Raw genomic sequence first — 10,129 nt, forward strand, 5'->3', positions numbered from 1 at the left:
ATCTGAAAGTGAAAGAGCAAAATACAATACACTCAAAATTTTGGAGCATACAGAATTTTTTTTTTTTTTCTTCAAGTTCTTAATTTTTCTCCACACACAATACTTCTATTTATACCCAAAAATATATATCTGTTAGAGGAGGTGACGCTCTTCTTCTGACTTTGGAGTCCCTTCACATGGGTTTGCAGCTGGGGCATGCTCAATATATGGCTACATCTTTTCAAAAAGAATAGCAGCTGGTTGTTGGTGCTTTTCAATTTTCAAAAAACAAATCAAACACTTTGAATAAAAGGCTATGGGTTGCTATCAATGAATAGTAATAACTCATTTTAAAACATTTCACATAAGAAACAAAAAAAAAAAAATGCACAGTGATTGCATAGTAATTTTTATATTAAAGCATTTGAATGTACATTGTTGTTTTTAATAAAATATTTGTATGTATAGTACAATCCCTTTTGAAAAAATATTTATATTAGACATACAAATATATACCCTTTTCTAAAAGTTTTGTAATTATTGAAGAGATTATAAATAAACTCAAATAAAAATAACCAATCATCCCATGTGAGTATATCAAAAGGAAACAATTCATCAATATCACATTTGTCAAAATAATACAATCAATTAATCAATTTTAAATTGATCAAAAAGTGAATAATGATAGCCAACCAATCAATCAATTTTGTCAAAATAATACAACTAATTAATTTTAAATTTGTCAAAAAGTGAATAGTAATATTTTCAAAATATTTCCATTTAGATAATATTTATAACAAATATATCACACAACCTATATTTTAAACATATAATATTTTGTGTCAAATAATATAGAATATGTATATTAAAAAAATCTAAAATTTTTAAATAATATTTTAGATATCATCAAAATTAAACAACATGATTAACACCATTAAATAGGAGAAATTACAAAACAAAATTTCATTCAAAAAACAAGCTAAGCAAAATTTGAAAATTTGAAAACTTGAAAATTCATTTTTCACTTCTATCAATTTCATCATTGAATAATATATATTTTATCTTTGACATATAAAGGCGCTGTTTGGGAAGCCTCTTGAGAGGCTATTGTAGCCTATTTTCAGAAAATAGCCCAAAAGTAGTTGCCAACTTTTTCAAAAAAAAAAATATATATATATATATAGTCTGCTGCCCGGACAGTGTAGGCTGTGTGCCTACACTGTCACAGCCGACAGTGTGACAGCAAGGGCAAATTACCATTTTGCCCCTTTATATCAATTTTAAAAAATAAAAAGTTAAGGATAAATCTGTCATTTTAAATTTAAACATCATTTCAACACACTTTTCAATACAATAACTCAACTAAAAAATCATCTCATCTTCCCAAACACAAAAACTAAAATAGCCACTAAAATAGCCAAAAAGCCAAATAGCCTACTAAAATAGCCACTTCCCAAACGAGGCCAAAGTTAATGATTTGCAATTTTAAGTAAATAAGAACTCTCTAATAAATTAAATGTACATGCACCAATGTCCCATAACTTTGTGTACTCCCAATGTGCCATAAAGTATCCACGAAGTAACTATGGAGTACCCAACTACCAAAGATCATATAAAAAGTACTTGGTACGTATTTCAAGTATTTGGTACGCATGCAGTCTTATCAGTACAAGTACCAATACCCCATAAGTGGTCGGTATGACTACGACACAATCGTAATCTCAAATTCGACACAATCGCCCGAGCAATGAGCTATAATACAAGAGTATGATTTTCAACAATCTTCTCTAGTCACTCATGTCAATTCACTCAAACTTAGCCGCTTTCCTAGACATGGTTCTCTGGATCGTATTCATTGTGACCCCTGGATGACATACTAAAGTAGCGACATCAAATCATCACTTCATGACATAGTTCCACATTCAAGTGCATAGTGTAGGCCTATTATTAGCCTAACAAGACTCACATAGTGCTAGAGCAAGGATCCATCTAGCCACTCCCTTAAGTAGTCGACGGTAGCACATACAGTATGATATGTATGTTACAGGGAAGCACCCACTAAATTGGGTCTGCCACTCTTTAACGCCATACAAATCTTAGTCTAGTTGCTATACAAGCGCCTAACTTGAGTCTCTTAGCATATTCGCTTATCAAGCGCCAATCTAAGATCTAACATTCGGCTATATTCAAGCTTCATAAAGTTGTGGATAACTTCATGTTTGACTTTTTAAAGTCTCATCTTAGCCAACGCTAAGGTGAAATCTAATAATAAATCAGTTTTGTTCACTTCTCAAGTTACAAAACATTTACCTTGCTCACTCTCTAAGCGCCAAGATAATTAATGTCTCATCTCACTCGCTCTATAAGCGCTAGGATGATAGCCTGTGAAAAGGCTGATCTAAGCCTGGTGACATCATATACAATGTGTGCTAATAGTATCAATTACGCCATAAAACCACATGAATAAATAATTATGTATAAGATACTCAAAAAAAAAAAAATCCAACAAAGTCAATGAGGTATCCAAAAAATACATCAAATCCTACGAAGTCCTAAACTCCTAACATGAGTTTGGAAAACATCTCTAACAGTGGCTTTATTAGGTGGATCAGCCACCATCATGGTAATGGAGATATGCTGTAGGACTACCTCCCATTGTACAATCACACCTCGAATAAAGTGAAAATGAATGTCAATGTGTTTGGTCCTACCAAGACACTTAGGATCCTTAGAATATGTCAAAGCTGCCATACTATCAATATGGATATAACGATTTCATTTGTAAGAGCCATGATCCCTAGATGCTATAGGAATCTCCTCAACCAAACAGCCTCAACTACTGTTGCTGAACAAGCAGCGTACTCTAACTCCATCATGACCAAAGACGGAGAAAAAAAATACTCTTCACTGCTTGCCAGTGAACAAGTCTTGTGTTAGTCTAGTAACAGCTGACCACACCCACTACAAAGCATATGTCCAGTCAAGTACACACCATAGTGTACATCAGACTACCAACTGCACTCGCACAGGGAACCATTGTCATTTGTTTGTTTTCCTCATCTATTTTTAGGGCAAGAGTCAATGCCCAGATTACGTCCCTTCTCAATCAAATTGTCAATAGATTTGGAATAGTGCATCTAAGACCATTCTAAGATCCTTTTATGTAAGTCTCTTGAGACAAACATAGAAGTCTCTTAGAGCGATCTCTCAAGATCTTAACTCCGAGCACATAATTTGCCTCTCCCATATCCTTTATTTCAAAGGTAGAGAACAACCACTTCTGAGTGGCAACAATCATCTCCATGTCATTTCCAACTAACAATATGTCGTCAGCATACAACGATACAATGGTCTTTCTCCATCATCTCAAATCCAATCAAAACGATAGTTTTTATGGAATCTAAATACCATTATTTAGACGATTGTTATAGGCCAAAAATGGAACGTTTGGGTCGACATGCTTTGTGCTTTTGTCTATTGATAAGGGTGTAAAAATGGCCCAAGGCCCGTAGGTGGCCCGAAGCCCTCCCGTGGCCCAAGGTGGCCCCAACCCATTTCAACCCAATCAGGCCTAAGCCTGAGGCCAGCCCAATCCCTTGGGCCAGCCCAATCCCTTGGGCCATGGCCTTCCAATTTTGGCCCGGCCCGTTAGCCCAGCCTGGTCCAAAAAAATTTCAAGCCCCGGCCTGGCCCATCCATCTAGCCCTCTCTCTACCAATATTCAAATTTCAAAAAATAAAAATAAAAAACAACTTGCAACAGTTAAATAATTAAAAATAATAATAAATAAAATAAATAAAAAGATTGATCTTATAAAAATAAAAAAAACAAAGACAAAATAACATAATAGTTAATAGTTAATAATTTGTACAATTATCTCTAATTGAATTACAAGAATTGAAATTTATATAATTAAATAAATAACATTAATAATCTAAAAATAAAACAAAAAATAATAATAGTTATTAAATTAGAATCAAATTAACTTTGTTTTTTTTTTCTCTAGCCAGCCACAAGAACAAGAGATGAGAGAGAGAGAGAGAGAGAGAGAGAGAGAGAGAGAAATGGAGTGTGGGAGTGGGACCCACTAGCTGCTGTAACAGTCGAAATGACATTGCATTGAAGAAAAGAAGAGCCTGTCGTTGCGGCGCTGCCCCACCCCTGCTAGCCTAGCCTACTCTGGTCTGTTGCATCTCATTAATCACTCAACTCACACTCTTCTTCATTCATTGAAAAAAAAAAAAAAAATTCAAACGGTCATAAATTAGTAGAGACGGACAGTCATAAAAAAACTCAAACGATAATATATATATAAACGGTCATAATTCAAATGGTAATATATATATATATATATATATATATAAATTGATTTCACTCTTTAAAACTACTATAAATATCCTTTATTTTTCAAAATAAAACTCACAAATAATTCTCTCTCTCTCTCTCTCTCTCTCTCTCTTAAACTATCTCAATCTCTCTTAAACTCTCAATCTCTCTCGACTCTCAATTAATTTTGAAGTGTCATCCCTAAGTGATAATTGCAATTGTGCAACAAGAAACTTTTATCAAAAGAAGTTAATTTCTGTATTGCATTCGCCAGTCAATAACATTAATGAGTTTAATTTAATTTATTAGCTACTCATTTTTTTCATTAATTATTTGTGCATGTATATTAATTATTATTTTTTACTGATTGTATTTACACATTATTTAAATTAATTGTTAATTTTTATATATTGTTTTACATACATTACTATGGATCCTAATATTTCTAATGTTTATGTCGATGTTGACACATATATTACACAACATGAATCTGTTGATTCTCCTTCTAATATCCCTCTTCTAACAATTGGATCATCATCTAGAAGCAGAAGTAGTAGTGTTTAGAAACATTTTGAAAACATATCTATAAATAATTCTAATGGTATAATTACATTTAAAGAAAAATGTAAATATTGTGTACATTTACTTTTACTTAGTGTTGCATCTGCAGGGGGTACTAGTCATCTAAAAAGACATACTAACAAACATTTACAAAGTCAACAACCTGATATTCGAAGTCAAATGCAATTAAGGGTTTCATCAACTGATAATTTGTAAATATTTTTATATGATTCTATACCTTCACAAAATTCTGTAGTTGATTATATTATTAAAAAAGAACAACCTTTTACTACTAGTGAATGTCCGATTTTACCGAAATGGTTCACGAAAATTTTGCCCCACAATCTCAAAATTTTTCAAGAAATACTACTAGAAACAAGATTTTAAAGAAATTTGAGAATATTAAAAGTGAATTATTTGACATATTTAAAAAATTGAATGTAAAAGTTTGTTTAACATCTGATCTGTGGTCAAATAATGGTTTTAAATATCAATGTATCACAGCACATTTTATTAATAATGATTGGAAATTAAATAAAAGAATTATTTCATTTAAATTAGTTGAACTTCCATACACTAGTCATTCGCTTGGTGTAGAAACAAGAAATGTATTATATGAGTGGGCTTTACAAAATAAAACATTTACGATTAGTTTAGATAATGCAACATATTATAATCAAACTGTAGCTTATTTAAAGCCAACTTTACAAATACTTATTTATAGTGATTTATTCCATGTTCGTTGTTGTGCCCATATTTTAAATTTGATTGTTAAAGAAGCTATGCATGTATACGAGACTTCTGCACTTGTAATAAAAAATATAGTTGTTACTATTATGTCTTTTGGTAATCGAATTTCGGAATATAGAAAAATTTGTCAACGAGAAAATATGTCATTTAGAAAATTAATTTTAGATGTAGATAGTAGGTGGAATTCAACATATAATATGTTAAAAATAGCTTGTAAACAAAAAATAATAATAGATTTATTTTTTGCAACAACATCAACAGGAGGAGTACTAACTCCCACAGAACTTAATTAGCGCCAAGTAGCCTTATATAAAGATTTTTTAAAAGTTTTCGATACTTCAACAAAATTATTTTCTTATATATATATATATATATATATTCCTACTTCACCATTTGTTTTACATATGCTAGCAAAAATAATTAAAATTTTCGTAAAATATATGGGTAATGAATATTATGTAACTATTATTACTTCAATGAAAGTAAAATTTGATAAATATTTTGATCATTTGCCTCATCTATTAGGTTTAGCCATAATAATTGATCCTAAGTGTAAAGAAATTGGTTTACAAGAATTTTTAGAGCGTCTTTTCATTAATCAAACACAGTTTGCCCCTACTATGCAAACATGCAACGGATTATTTGAAAAATATAGGACAGCTGCATCCATAAATACACCTATACACACTGCACTAGCAGTCTCATCTTGAGGCAAGAGATTAAGTATTTTTTCAGCAATAAAAAGTAGAAGAATATCTCAACATACAAGTGTAAGTAGTTCTGAACTACAATATTATTTGAAAAGCCTGTCAGTGGATGATTCTCATAATTATGACATTTTGGAATAGTGGAAATAAAATGAAACTATGTGGCCTGTGGTTTCACAGATGGCCCATGATATACTAATTGTTCATATTTCTACAATTGCTTTAGAAACAGCTTTTAGTGTAGCTGGATGGATGCTAAGCGATTACCGGAGCAGACTTTCACCCCAAATGGTTGAGGCACTGATAATATCCAAAGATCCTATGCATGCGCTTACAAAAAAATAAAATTATAGTAAAAATGAGTGAATTCAAAATGATTTGGATAACATATCCTCGAGCAACACGACTGAAATATCTGTCTCCTCTGATAATTGATCAACAATTTATTTTTTACTATTTCATTTCATTTCTTTTTTCTTTTTCTTTTTTTTGTATTATATTATTGAGGTGGAGTATAATGCAAATGATTGGTAGACTAGTAGGTGCCAACCTAGTTGGGATGTGTTTGACCTATAATAATGCAATTGTTGTACCATCATCAATAATCTACATCTATTTTATTAATAATATCAATTTTTGTAATATTTTATTTCATTTTGAAATAAAAATTATTCATTCAATAAATGTTATATAAATAATTTAATATTGTAATATTGAAGTTTCATTTTTCATATATATAAAATTATGCATTTCGAAAGAAAAAAAATTACATAATTGCATACTTTTTTAGTTATAAGTTCATAATTAAAAAAATATAAGTCATACATAATTAAATTTAAATATCACCATGAAACATAACCAAACAAAACATCTTATTAATTTTAACTAAAATAATCTAGTATAAATTTTTTTTCTAATATTAAAAAAAATTAAAAAAGGCCCGACTAGGCCCGGCCCGCAACCCAAGCCCTAGACCCCATTATGAGTAGGCTTGGGTCCCACTTTTTGGCCCATGAGTCAGCCCGGCCCGGCCCACTAAAAATGAGTGAGCCAACAAGGCCCACTTGGGCCGGGTCAGGCTATTATTACATCCCTATCTATTGATCTCAAAGCCTGCTGGTTGATCCCTATAAATCTCCTCGTCTAATTCTCCATTGAGAAATACAATCATAACATCTATTTGGAAAAGTTCCAAATCCAAATGTGCAATAATAGCTAGAATGAGGGTAGATCTCACCACTGGGCAAAATGCCTATAGAATGTCTAAATCCTCTCTTTGGTTATAACCCCTCGCCATGAGACGAACTTGGACTCATCAACCTTGCGCTTAACTTTTAAGACCCATTTGTTGTCAATAGTCTTGCGCCAAGGTAAAAAGTCAACCAACTCCCAAACTTGATTCCGAGTCATAGCACTCATTTCATCCTTCATAGCAATCATCCACTCCATAACATTCGGTGAAACTAACGCTTCCTCATAAGAAGTAGGCTCATCATAATCCAATAGAGCACACATGAAACATTTCCCCTCAATCTCATAAGACGACAATAAATGATTTTTCGTTCACCTCTACCTAACTAGGATCCTCATTGAGTCATTTTCTAGTGAAACACTCTCATTAGAAGGTAAATCACTCCTACTATCTTTGGCGATTTCAGGATGAGTCTCTAATTCTCCACCCTCGCCAAAAGATGGTGTGACTTTCTCAGATTCCTACAACTCAAATAGCGCAAGATCTTTCTTTACTTCACTAATACTAGGAAATTCACTATCAATGAAATTGACATCTCACGACTTACCTTCAGTCATTCCACTATCAGGATGTTCACTATACTTTACATAACCCTTTGAGCATTCTAAGCATCTAACAAACACTTGTTTGTTTGCTCTAGAGCCTAACTTTATATGCCTATGAGAAGTACTGTGAACAAAACCGACACAACTCCAAGGCCGCAGATGCTCCAAATCAGGTTTTGCGCCTTTCATAATTCATATGGAGTCGTTGGAACTGACTTTGAAGGCACATGGTTAAGGATGTAAGCAACAATCATAAAAGCATCCCCCAAAAAAGATATAGGGAGGTTGACTTGCATCATCGATCTAACCATTTCAAGCAAAGTGTGATTCCGTCTTTCCACTACACTATTCTGTTATGAAGTGCCTGGAATTGTTAACTGCTTGCATGTCCCATTTTCCTCACACAGTCCCTAGAAGTGATGTGATAAATATTCACACCCTCGATCTGTTCGAAGGATGCTCAATTTCCTGTTTGTCTAATTCTTAACCAGTACAATAAAGCGCTTAAAGCAATCCAATACCTCAAACCGATGTGAGATCAAATAGACATAATTGAACTGTGAATAGTCATTAACAAATGTAAGGAAATAAGAAGCATCATAGCGTGCCTTTACATTTATAGGTCCACAAATATCATAATGGACTAACTCTAGAGGATATAAAGCCCTAGGTGCCTTTCCTACAAGCCTTCTTGCCAAACAAGACACACACATAGGAAGACTTACATTAACAAGATGCCCCAACAGGCCTTCTTTAGCTAGTCTAGCCATTCTATCTTATCCTATGTGACCAAGTCTAGTATGCCAATCAACAGAATTTTTTAAATCTATCATTATCACAAGAAACATAAGGATATGAGGAAAAATCCAAATCTAGCATAAATAAACCATTGGAAAGAAAAACTTATCCATACAAGCCCTTATTCAAATAGGAATCCAATTGACTACCACTAAAACCAAAACCTAGCAAAGTAATAACTGAAAAAAATTACATTAGACACCAAGAGTATAAAACACATCATGGAGGGGTAAAGTGCGCCCCGAACGTGTCTTGAGCTGATAAGAATCAACTCTAAGGACATCCTCTCGAGTTCCATTACCCAAAGTAACGTACTGCTTGCCCACAAGTATCTTTCTGTAATCCACGAGCTCAACTCTTTCTTTAACTATGTGGCGGGTTACTTCTGAGTTCTACAATCTAACCATTGAGAGAATTAGCAACACATACATGTGAACAAACACAAGTATTTAAATAGTTATGTGAAAGGTCTACCATCTTTGCATCAAGGCATTCTCAAACAAAGTGACCTCGCTTCCCACAGTTATAGCACTTGACTTTGCTCTTCCTTTTATTTCCAGCGCGCTTGCCTCGATGACTCTTTCCCATACTACACCTCTTAGGACCAAGATTACCAGTTGTACCACCATGTTTTCCTTGTCTGTTGCGCTTAGGCCTAAATGCTGACGCTGCCCTGCTTGGGCGACCAGGACAGTGCTGCGATGCAACCCCAAGCGCTCTGTTTTAAGCCCAAATTGCTCAAATTTCAAAATAAGAGCATGCAGCTCAGTTGTAGGTGTGGTCCCATAGGTAATATTCAGTTGATTCCACAATGAGCAATGGGGCTTGTTTCAAATGCCCCCGTGAGATCATTGTGCATGCTACTAAGCATAGTATAGCGCTCGCATCGATCTCCCTTGGCCCAATTCTGATGGATCTCCGTGTCACGATAATGTTGGGCAATGGTCTTTTCTTCAAATCGGATCTCAAGGGTGGTCAATTTTTTTATGACTTCTTATTCATTAATCATATATTGGATTTCGATTTTGGAGGTTGTTTGGGATATCCTAAATAAGTGCACTTTTTTACTTTTTAGACTAAAATGTAGAGAAAAAAAATATGGTTATTTGGGATAACTTTTTTACTTTTTATGAAAAAATGTGTATTAAAATGTTGTATAAAATAGCAACATTTCCATTTTACCACTACTATAATGAATTGCCTACTGACTT

Source organism: Camellia sinensis, chromosome 10 (assembly GCF_055761805.1).
Source record: "Camellia sinensis isolate YWXY chromosome 10, ASM5576180v1, whole genome shotgun sequence".
In the NCBI taxonomy this organism is placed as follows: domain Eukaryota; kingdom Viridiplantae; phylum Streptophyta; class Magnoliopsida; order Ericales; family Theaceae; genus Camellia; species Camellia sinensis.